This window comes from Oxyura jamaicensis, chromosome 2 (assembly GCF_011077185.1).
Source record: "Oxyura jamaicensis isolate SHBP4307 breed ruddy duck chromosome 2, BPBGC_Ojam_1.0, whole genome shotgun sequence".
NCBI lineage: Eukaryota > Metazoa > Chordata > Aves > Anseriformes > Anatidae > Oxyura > Oxyura jamaicensis.
Window position 1 is genome coordinate 104893404 of NC_048894.1, and position 10106 is coordinate 104903509.

The 10106-nt window shown below is 44.2% G+C and overlaps 1 protein-coding gene and 1 long non-coding RNA gene across 8 annotated transcripts in view; one reads left to right on the forward strand and one right to left on the reverse strand.

Moving 5' to 3' along the window:
• GREB1L (GREB1 like retinoic acid receptor coactivator) overlaps window positions 1–3181 on the reverse strand; it is a 131171-nt gene extending 127990 nt beyond the window's left edge. For 5 of the 6 annotated variants that reach the window (XM_035316641.1, XM_035316639.1, XM_035316640.1 and 2 more), the window contains exon 1: window positions 3008–3181. The gene's annotated coding sequence lies outside the window, so the exon portion shown is untranslated. The remainder of the gene's footprint in view (window positions 1–3007) is intronic. The other variant, XM_035316642.1, reaches the window with a different exon arrangement.
• Window positions 3182–3750: 569 nt separating this feature from the next.
• Window positions 3751–9853, forward strand: LOC118161364. Of its 2 annotated transcripts, none has more exons than XR_004747973.1 (3): window positions 3751–4679; window positions 6575–8411; window positions 9323–9853. It is a non-coding gene; the product is annotated as an uncharacterized LOC118161364 (long non-coding RNA). The 2 variants fall into 2 exon arrangements; XR_004747974.1 differs by lacking the exon at window positions 3751–4679 and having other exon boundaries at window positions 4838–6856; window positions 7634–8411.
• The last annotated feature ends 253 nt before the right edge of the window (window positions 9854–10106 follow it).

Genomic DNA, 10106 nt, shown 5'->3' on the forward strand with positions numbered 1-10106 from the left:
CGGAACGTCAAGGCTTATTACCCCTTCATTTGTCAGTCTTCTCAACAGTCCTCCTTCTCACAGTTCTGTTTTAGAAGAAAATAAAAGCGTGTCTTCTGCATTATGTCTGAGAAATGATTCTGCAAGCATGGCCAAGATACGTACATCTCCAAGAGGCTATACCACTGAGGTCTAAAACCAAAAATCTGAAGCGTTTCATACACTAATGATTTCACAGCTCTTTTTTCCAAGAGTAGAGACGTGATGCCTTAATATCATGTCCAAGCTCCAGGTTTTGTTAATTACATCCTACCTACCTAAATGCCCCCTGTAGTTTCAATTAGACATGGTATTCTTCTTCACTTCCCGTCTTGATTATTGTGCACTGTTGCTAAGCACTAGTTAACAGTTGCCACATTCACCCCAAGTTGGCTGCACTTCAGTGGTCATTCAAAGAATTAAATACAAAACATATGGTACAGAACCATACAAAACATAAAAGCACTTTTAAAAAGCACTCTATAATGCTTAATATGAAAGAAACAGCAGGGTACACCCCTCAAAGTTGAATCCTTACGGTTCTACATCCACTTAAGTTTTCCTAGAAATATAGAAAATTATAGAGAAATGCAGTAAATCACTTTTTTTTAAGCTATCGCTAATAACATTTCCTTGTGTATATTTTTGACATTATACTGAATCTAGCTTTCCCCTGAACGAACAGCCCAGCATTCATAATGTGATGGGCTTCACGGTACATAGCTTTTCCTAGATTTCCCTTAAAAACTAATTTCATTCCCAAAATCCCATTGCAATTAGTCTCCAATTTTTCTTCTTCCTCGTATCTACAAAATACTTTGGACATGACTCGTTGAACCATCAAATATCAGTGCCTACGGTAATGCTTTTAAAGCAGACCTTGAACCATACCTACTTTTTGAGTTCTAGACAAACTTTTCACACTTTCTAATTACCTTCTATTGTCTGTGACGCCCTCATGAGATCTTAGGAAACTTCACATATTTTAACTAACCTTGTAAAAGCTAGGTTTTTGAACCTAAAATTCAGGTTGCCTATTCCCTTTAACCTCATATCCTGGGCTTAAAACTTGCCTTCCCAAAATATTATCACTATTTATGATTGTTACATATCTACAGTCAAACCCTTCTAACACAAATTACTGGTATGTACGTATAGGTTTTTGTAACTAAACTTTTGTTGTGAAACACAGCCATTTTTTTCCACAAACATTACCAATGTGTTTGTGAAACAAAACCACGCATCGTATTTGTTATCTGTATTAGCAGTTGTACAATTAAACCTTCAAGGTTTGAAGCCCAATACTTCAAACAGGCAAGCACATACCTAAGATTATTCATTGACTTTATGGTGAGTTTTGTGGGAAATGGGGCTATGAGAAAAATTATGCTTGTGCTTGAAATCCACAGGCGTTAAGATGAGGAATAAATAAACACTTCAGAGCAGCTCTGAGAATCCTCTCTGGATCCTTTTTCCATTGCAAAGAGCTAATTAAAGAGATAATAGCATCCATCGGGCTCCGTAAAACACATTTGTCGTACTCACAAGCAAGTTCTTCATGGTAAGGATTGATATTTTCAAAGAAAGTAAGGGTTTTTGTTTGTTTGTTTTTAATCTTTCTAGTGCTTATGCAATAAGCTTGTCAATCAATTGAAGACCCTTGTTTTTCTTTTGAGGGCATATCCCAACCAGAGGAAATAAAACCCAAGCCTAGCTGTGCATTACAGTATTAAACAGCACAGAATGCTTCTACCTGTCCTCCCTGGCATCACATGCAGAGGTAGATTCTCAACCGAAACACGCACCTCCTCGCTTCTCTCGCGGCTCTAAACAACTGTAACCCCTGTAATAAAAATGTACGCTTCCTTTATTCCTAGGAAGTCAAAAAAAAAATAAAGGTCGCACTTTCTGCTTCAACGGTCTTTTATTTCAACCTTTTATAAAAACCTATTTATAGGAAGGCATCGATGACATATGAAGAAAATGAAATATAGCTTCAGTAACATTGAGTACCACTCAATGGGTAAAGTCACAAGAGTCACCAACTCTAAGCCAAAGGTAGTTACATGTAAGATGTTGCATCTTCTGGTTATTTGTAGCAAAAATGCTGACAAGGAAAAGGAAGGGGAAATGTTTTTTCACTGGGTAGTGACACATCTGCCAACCGATAATTCTTAAATTGCAGAAAATGGACTAATGCTTGCAGGCTCGGAGCCTAAATAAACAGCAACCAGGGGCCTATCCTCGGGGTTTTGGCCAAAATCCTAGGGTCTGAAGAAAGTTTTCACCTTCCGGAGACTTCAGAAAGCAGCCAGGAAGCACTCGGAGGGGAAGGGCAAAGCCCCACAGGTTCCCAGCCGCTCCTGAGCGCGGCTCATAAATCTGTCAGCCGCTTTGGGGCACCCAGACCGATTGAAAGCGGCGGCTTCAGGCCGGTTTGCACTTCTTGTCGCCGCTGCAATTTTCCTCCCCCCTTCCCTCCCCGCAGCGAACAAGCCGTCACCGGCCGTGTCCGTGCTCTCCGCTCCCCAAAACCATCCCGCACTCCTCACCCCCCCCCCCGGCCCCCCCCCCCCCCCCCCCCAGCCCCGGGCAGCCCAGCACCGGCGCTCGGCCCCCTCAGGCGAGGCGGCCACCGGCGGGCGAGGCAGCCGAGCCCCCTGCCGGCGGCGGCCCCGCACGGCAGCGCGGGGCGGGAGGGCTCCGCGCCGGAGCCACCTGCACCCCCCGCTCCTACCCCGTACGAAGCCGGGGATGGGAGGTTTTGCACCCCCCGGCACCCGGCCCCGGCTCCTCCCGGCCCCGCCTCGCCCCATACGCACGGGGTCAATGGCCCCCCAGCCCAAAACGACGGCAACAAAGGGCCGGAGCCCACCCCGGAGAGGGCAGCGGCAGCCCGCGGGTGACACCGGCCGCCGGGTGACCGGCAGCCAGCCCCGCTGCCTTTGTGCCCTCCCCGGGAGCACCGAGCCCCCCGCCGTCGCCTTACCTTGCCGGGCAGGGAGAGCAGAAGTTGAAGCACCTTCCTTCCACCCCTCCCTCACTTTTTTTTTTTTTTTTCCCCTAATATATTTTTTTTTTATTCCCCTCCCCTCGCAGCGAGCGACGCCGCCCGGCAGCCCCGGTGCCGCCGTCTCCCCGCGGGTCTCGGTCTCCCTCTGCCTCCTCCGGCGGGAGGAGGGGAGGGGAGGCGAGGGGAGGAGAAGGGGGCGGACCCGCAGGTGCCGCCCCTCCTGCCCTGACAGCGGGGAGAAGAGGGGTCGGGGGGCGGCGAGGCGGACAGGGGGGACCCGGGAGGATCCTGGGGGTGCGGTGGTGGATGGGGGGAGAAAGGGTGGGGAGCCCCGGCCCATGAGGTGGGACCAGGCGCTGGGGTGGGTGCGGGGTCATGAAGGGGGCTGAGGGGCACCCGGTCTGGGAGGGAGGGGGTGAGAGTGGGTACGACCGGAGGGCTAAAGGAATGGGGCAACGGAGGGAGCGGGGAAGCCTCATAACCCTGCAGGTGGGCTGTGTGAGGGGTGCGGCAGCTTTGGGAAGGGTCGTGAGGGGCTGCTGAGGGCCCTTGGTTTGCTCAGCCCCGAGCAGAGCAGGCTGAGGGGAGGCCTCATGGCGGCCTGCAGCTCCCTCACGAGGGGAGCGGAGGGGCAGGCGCTGAGCTCTGCTCTCTGGGGACAGCGACAGGACCCGAGGGAACGGCATGGAGCTGGGACAAGGGAGGGTCAGGCTGGGTGTTAGGGAAAGGTTCTGCACCCGGAGGGTGGTTGGGCACTGGGACAGGCTGCCCAGGTCAGTGGTCATGGCACCGAGCCTGCCGGAGTTCAAGGAGCATTTGGACAATGCTCTCAGACATCTAGGGTTTGATTTTTGGCTGGTCCTATGTGGAGCCAGCAGCTGGACTCAGTGATCCTTGTGGGTCTCTTCCAGGTCAGGATGTTTTATAATTTTTTGATTCTGGGCTGGGACATAGGCTTTTCCAGCCAGATGGGCAACAGGCAGGCTGTGTGGGAGAGAGGGCAGGAGGAGAAACCAAGCTGAGGGCAGAAGCTTAAGGAGGTTAAAACTTGCCCAGACAGATCCATTTGTGTGTGAGGGCATGAGGGACTGAGCCAGAAAGAAGGTATGGACTGTCCTGAAGAGAAAATAGGCCTCGTTGGGGTGTCACAGCATGTGGGGCGGTCAGACAGCAAAGGTGGCTCAATGGCAGAGGAGGGCAGAAGATGGCACCAGGAGGGCATGTACGTTCCCCGAGGAGAGGTGGCAGTAGCCAGCCAGGGCTGTGGGCACAATTTATCATCAAAGAGGTCACCTCGTGTCCTGTTTTGGGATTAGTTAGACATTGAGCTAGCACAGGCGTGGTAAAGAAGAAGCTGGAAAGGCTTAGTGAGCTGGGAGGATGCCGGAGATGGAATAGAGAAGGACACGGTGAGCATACTTGTGTTGGAGATTAAATTGAACGGGTTCAAGGCAAGGCAGACAGAGGAGGGAGTCTGAGTGTGTTGGAGGGGATGGATAGAGAAGGTTCTGGAACATTTCAAGCTCTAAGTGGAGCCAGAGTCTGTGTGGAGAAAAGTGGCTTTGGGTTCTCAGTGTGCATGAAGATGAAGGTCAGATTTAGCAGGAGCGTGGGAGGGAGGCTAGAATTGCAGCAGGGCACTTTAAGGGTAAATATCCATTGAAGTGCGGAAAAAAAGATTTTGCTTTTTCTTCCCTTTACCTTTGATTAAGTTACAATATGAGCCATCTCCTCTTTTTCTTTTTTCTCTTTTCAGAGGGTGTATCCCTGAGCCTTTTTCTTCTCTCAGGACTATAGGTATTAAGGGCTTATCTCATGTAGTATCCTACTTTTCTGTCTCAACAGCTGAGGAAAAAAAAAAAAAAGTGACAAAAAGAAGTGGTAGTATCATTTTTTTTTGACAGGAACCTGCTGCTGTGTGATGTTGAGAGGCAGAAGATGTTCAGTACTATTCTTGCATCCTTTTCTTTTGTATTTACTGGTAAAAAGACTAAGTTCCAGCATCCTAGTGAGTGTTCTCATTACCACAAATAATGAGAATTTTCATCAAAAGTGGTAGAGAAAAACTGTTCTTACCTCTTGGAGAAAGTCAAGATAGCACAGAGACGATGTGGCACTGCAGTACTTCTGCTTCATCCAGCAACAGGGAACAAGGGTCTGTCTCATAGCTAATGTAGATGGTTTCAAATATTCAATAAAATTAGCTCTTTTCTTAATCAATCACACTCTTTCTGATAGGTTTTTTCTATTGTTTCTGTTCTGTTCTACCTTAATGTGAGACATGCTTTTTATGCCTTGCTAATTTGCAGTGCATTTCATCAATGAGGATCAACTGGGATTGTAATAACGCATGCGTGTATCTGTATAGGTAAGGTAGAGACTAAAGGTTGGGGCATATTGTTATGCAGTTTTCATAGCAAAACTGCCAGGGAAGAATCTTCACATGCAACATGTATATAATATGTACGTTTACTGCCTTTGTATGCAGCCATATGAGTACATATTTCTGCTTGCATGCTTTTTTTCCTACCAGCTTCTTTTGCTACTGCCATAAGCCCTACAACCCTCTTACATATGCTGTCATGCCACAGTTGTTCTCAGAAGAAAGCTACCTGCTAAATAAAGCTTGTTGGCTACTTTGATTCTGAGGGGACTGTGTAATTTTTGTGTGACTTGCCCAATCAGTTGGTTTTGACAGGACTATTCGCATACTTGAATTGCTTAGAGCTGGGCTTCAGCTGTGGATTTTCTGAAGCTGCACCTCCATTAGCCTGTTTGGTATCTATGTATTTACAATTTGCTAATACTATGACCCTTAACAGTAGGTAAAAATTAGGCAAAGTAGAGCTGAAGAGAATCTGCCAAGTCAGATCAAGCTCTGTGTGCAAGTCTTAAACCTTTGCCGCTTTGCCTGTTCTAAGCAGTACACTTAATTTTCTGGAAACTTGGAAGCTGATAGCTGCAAAAGAGTTTAGGCAGCTGTTCTAATATGTCCACTTGTATGTGTGGACTATTCTGTTGATACAGTGCAAAATACAAAGGAATTAAGCAATATCAGTGTCGGTCCTGTGAAATAATAGTGCCATGTATCCCTGAGCAGATTTAGACAGCGACATGATTATTACTTTAGGAAGTACATGAGAGATTTGAAAGCATATCAAGGTGCCCGTAAAATACCTGCTCTAGCATATGATCATTCTAACCTGGATGGCTTAGTTATGACTAAATCAATCCCGGTTATTGGAGGCTAGATTTTCAATGACCTTTCAGCTTAATTTTACTTAGGGAAGGAGTGAGAATTGTTCTGATAGTTTTAATGCAATAACTCTTTTCTTATTTGGGCTTATTTTTGTTTTGCCCTTTTTTTTTTCTTGGAAAGGAAGAAACATTGATTATATGTTTCCTTCTAACTTTCTATTTTGACTAGCAACATTTACAGCTTGTAGGGCGGTTTCTTCTGTGCCATCTGTGTCCCATATTGCGCATCAGATGGCAGGATAAAATCTGAAACAAGAACGTTTTGGGACATAAAAGTCTTTCAAGGTTTGAAGCCATGATATTCACAGCACAAATGTGCGGAGCCGCTCATGTAACTGAAACAGAAGACACAGAATGCCAAAGCAGCTGCAGAGTGAAAGAAAGGAGAGACCACACAGTTTGGGCAGCATACGTGCATCGAGAACAAAAGAACGTTTGAGGGAAGAAGAAAGTGCAACTTCAGGCAGTGAGAAACTGGGATCAGTCATTAGGAATTATTGACAGCAGACATGCACTCACACAGCGATTAGAGGCTTGCTTTGGGAAGCCATGTCAGTTAACACTGAGGTAAAGAGGCGGCATCAGAAAGGCACCTGGTTTAGCAAGCGGCATTTTCTGATCCCTGACTAGGCAGCGTTGTCATTTACTTGTTGGGTTTTAGCTGTTCTCGTAGTCGCAAGGCAAGGCACCATCACCTGTCGTATCTCCTGTTATAAAGGACGCCTAAAAACTTAATGTGGTTTGCACAAGGACTGACGAGCCCCCGGCTGAACTACAGAGGTTGATAGGTATTCTTCAGTCTCAAGCCCGCACAATGGATTTCATTGTCCCCTGCCTTTAAGTACCTCTTCACCTTCTTCAATCTCCAATTTAGAGAGCAAAAGGAATAAGATCCCTTTGGATACAGCATGCTAAATACTGTGGCTAGTAGGAACTGCCAGTTACCCCTTTCCTAGCCATGGGTGTAAACTTCTCAACAATTTTCAAACTTTTGGTTTTTTTTGATAGCAAAAGTGATCCGTTCATCTTAGATTATTCTGGACCAGAGCTTGTATTTATATCTGTCTTGGCTGTTACATATAAATATTCACTGATACCTCGGTATACCCAACCTCAAAATTTAGGTTTCAAGAAATCAAAAAAAAAATAGAAATAGCAACAAAAAGGAACTCTCTGCTCTAATTTCTTGATACTCGCAAACTATCAATTTCATACATGCTAGAAGGAGTAGTTTCTTTCCTTGGAACATTATTAAGAAGGTTTTATTTGATCCAACCTACCAATCTGTTGTCATTAAATTCTACCTAAGCAAAGTGTCTGAATTCCACCAACCCTCTCTTGCAGTTGCTAAAAGCTGATAGCAAACTTTGCTTTGTCTTCCTTTGTTGGGGCTAAAGCAAATCCCACCATCCTGATGGGTAATTCTGATATGAGCCTTCTAAGTAACTTTCATCTTTCTGCATGAATCACAATGGTCTTTTCTGATTTGTTATACCTTTCTCCTTTTATTATTGTCGTGAATTATTCTTTCCCTAGTTGTAATACTGTAAAAGGTCTCTTTAAAGTCGAGGCATCTATGAAATGAGCACTACCCAAATGTTTGAGGGCTATTCCCTGGAGAACATTTATTCTAAATGGAAAAAACAGATGTACAGGATGAAACAGAAGCAGGGATGGAGATGGGGAGCTGGAGTATGTAAAATTGAATGTTTTTAATGCAAACACTCTGAGGGCAGAGCTAGGAGCAGAACTCAGGTCTCCTAATGCTCAGGTTGCCCAAAGCCCTGTCCAGCCTGGCCTTGAACACCTCCAGGGATGGGGCTTTTCTGGTGGTTTAACTTTCTATAAACTTGCTATGAAATGCTTTCTATAACACTTTCCACAAAATACTTGGTATTTGGAACTTTCTATAAAATACTTGGTATTGCAGTGACAGCTCTTGTTTACAGGCTGACAACTACACCCCATCTAACATGCAAGACCCAGTGGGATGCCGTTTCCTTTGCTAAGAAGCATGCCCTTAGCAGCAGACTTTGCCAGTAAAAGGCAAAAGGCACTGAAGCTCTTCTTTGAACAGGAGGAACTCTTGGCATCTGTATGGCTGTGCTGCATGAAAGAGTCTGTAAGAATTTTTCTCTCTGTAATTCTCTAGATATTTTGTCAAATTCAGTTTTGTATGTGGCAAGGCTGTGTAAAAGTACCACCCCTTTCTAATGCTTTCAGAGCTACCGTGAAAAATTAAGTTCTCTATTAAGGAAAACTAGGTAAGGTAGAATTTGTCATAGCTGAGCCTTTACAGAGTGGTGTTTGTTTGTTTGTTTGTTTTTGTATAAATTTTTTTTTTAAAGTCATTTTCAAAATCCACTAATCTTTCAGTGGAATCCTTTTTAGTAACTAAGCTGTGTATTATTCTAGAATGTAGCTGACATAAAAGTGCCATACAGTGTGAATTTGTTTTTATGATTGAGCCTGTTTTACATACTCCATAGAATTAGCGCAGTCCATTTTGACCTCTGTCAATGGGAAGATAAGTTCTAACTTTTATTACACAACAAAGCGTTATTGATACATCATCATTTTAAAAAGGAAAATGAAAAGCATGTTAACTGCTTGCTTTAAATGATTCAAGAAGAGTTTTCCGCTTGTAGTTGGGTTTGTGTACTTCAACTAAATGTAAAGAATTTCCATGTGTAATATAAATGGAACACTGCCTTCTGTTAAATACTTCCAAAATGCAAAACTGAATGAAAACCAACCTCCATAAAATGGAAAAGCATGCCTGCTACTGACTATGCAATAAAACACTCAGCTGTGCTCTGGCTCATTCATCATCCCATAGGTTGTTTTCTCAGACACAACTTAGATCCAGTACTCCTAAATTACTTCTCCGTTGCCAAACACATAATGTAATCAAACTCTGTTTTACAGTCTAAAGCTAAGTAATCCTTTTAAATAGGGCTTTCTTACAGAGGAGGTAGTCCTGCCTAACTTAAGCCATCTAAAAGTTAAGCTCTTATCTGTCTTTATTTACAGACAGTGAAAATATCTTGTCAGTGCTGGCTTCATCCCATTCTAAACCGAACACCTTCAGAAGGCAGCCTCGCTCCCCTGAATCTCCTCATTGACTTTGAAGGAGCTTAGAAACCTAGGTGAGACTGTGCACCTATACACTACGAGGCCCTCTCCTTGTAATACCACCCTTCACTTACTACAGGGATATAAAACAGTTCCCCCTGTTGTTCCCTGTTTGACATGCACAAAAGAAGCACTCAGGCTTTCTACGGAGATCTGTTCCCTGGCTTTAGGTGTAGATGGGAAAAGGACAGGTGGCACTTTGATATCAGGAATTAAATTCAGACCTCCCAGAGGCTTATTTTGTTTTCTTTTGCTTTCATAGCACTGACATGATTTGATGAGTGAAGTTCAATGGTAATTTATTTTTTTAATTTGCAATGTTTCCTGCAGTTGTTACCAGTAAGAGTGGTGAATCTCATCAAAGTAAATATATCAGTGCTGGCTAATGTTCGTTGTGATATTTATTCTGCACCTAGCTGTAGAATGGCAGTGAACTTACTTGCTATTTTATTTATATGCCTTTTTATTAAACAGTTATTTGCTCTTTGTAAATAACTTGCTGCTCATGAACTAACAAGAATACAAGAAAATGGCCCTAAATCCATAGTGATCTAATCCATAGAGTCAAGACATGGAAATTGGGCATTTATGGGTAAAAAACAGAAATCCCACAATTACAGTATTCCTGACATGTTTGTAATGCAAGGCATTTTTAGAGTTTTTAAAATTGCTTTACATTTTT